At 36.0% G+C, this 1,296-nt stretch overlaps 1 non-coding gene across 1 annotated transcript; it reads left to right on the top strand.

Moving 5' to 3' along the window:
• The first annotated feature begins 896 nt into the window (after positions 1-896).
• Positions 897-1,003, top strand: LOC132540000 (U6 spliceosomal RNA). Its single transcript, XR_009551285.1, has one exon. It is a non-coding gene; the product is annotated as a U6 spliceosomal RNA (small nuclear RNA).
• The last annotated feature ends 293 nt before the right edge of the window (positions 1,004-1,296 follow it).

The following is a 1,296-nucleotide window of genomic DNA, read 5'->3' as shown; positions in this document are numbered from 1 at the left end:
TAATTCAAAGGCTGGACTTAATAGAAAATACCTTTAAGTCATTCAGAGAAGTTGATCTTCTTTTCTTCTAATATTAGCCTAACTTTGAGTTTGCCTATAGTTGGTGATTTCCTGGGATGTTGTCACACATTCTCTAAGAAGTAGACATTATGTTCCACTCAACTTATTTCACAGTCAACAGCGAAGTGCTTGAATTTTCAGCATACCAACACCCACAAAGTCTGTCAGTCACGGCCTACCCTGACCACTGGACCTCAAATAATTTCTTTGATGCTTCATTTGTTTGCTTTTGAGGCACTTATCCAAGAAATTAAAAAGTACTTTTGTTCGTATTTATACTGGGTTTTAAAATTAAATATCTGAAATGAAAAATATTGGTAAAAACAAACTTTCTATACTTTGTCCTCAAATAACCCAGTGACAGAATAATACCAGTTGAATGTGGCATTTTACTTGTCAACTCTTTCTAAAGAAATTTTAAGCTTCCTCTATGTTTTGGAAACTAAGAATATTTTGGAGTGAAGATATGTAATATTTTTTTTATATTCCCTACCATGCTATGCAGATCTGAAAAGTTTTTTGTATAGTAACCACAGGGTTCTCTTTAAAAATCTTCTCACACCACTAATCTGCTTAGAACTTTTCAGTGATTTCTGTGGGCACTAAAATAAAATTTGTACCTCTCACTCAATCTTTAAAGTCAGTCAGTCCCATCTTTGTTAATTCACTAACTTCACTTTTTTTTCCTCTTTATCACCAGGATTATCACTGGGATGTCCCTCCACAATGAATCCACTGCCATATTTCTTATACACTTTCTCTCTCTCTCTCTCTCTCTTTCTCTCATTTGTTGTCATTGTTGGTAGAACAGAAAGAAATTGAGAAGGAAATAACTAGTGCTCGCTTCGGCAGCACATATACTAAAATTGGAACGATACAGAGAAGATTAGCATGGCCCCTGCGCAAGGATGACACGCAAATTCGTGAAGCGTTCCATATTTAAAAAAAAAAAAAAAAAGGAAATAAATAGACAAGGAGAGCAAAAGAGAAAAATTTACAGCACTTTTTTCACCCCCTGTGGGTGGGCACCCAATGCTTGAACCCAGGTCCTTGAGCAGATAGTATGTGTGCTTTACCCAGTGTACCAACACCTGGCCCCCATTTTTTTTATAATTTTGTTGGAGATCATGGTTTATAGTACAGTTGTTGACACATCGGTAGTTTCTCAATTCCTTATTCCTCATGACATATGTCTGCAAAACACTCTTACCCCAGTTTAGATACTTTCCAGCATCA

This window comes from Erinaceus europaeus, chromosome 8, assembly GCF_950295315.1.
Source record: "Erinaceus europaeus chromosome 8, mEriEur2.1, whole genome shotgun sequence".
In the NCBI taxonomy this organism is placed as follows: Eukaryota; Metazoa; Chordata; class Mammalia; order Eulipotyphla; family Erinaceidae; genus Erinaceus; species Erinaceus europaeus.
The sequence above is the reverse complement of the archived record's forward strand: the minus strand, read 5'-3'. Positions and strand labels throughout refer to the sequence as shown.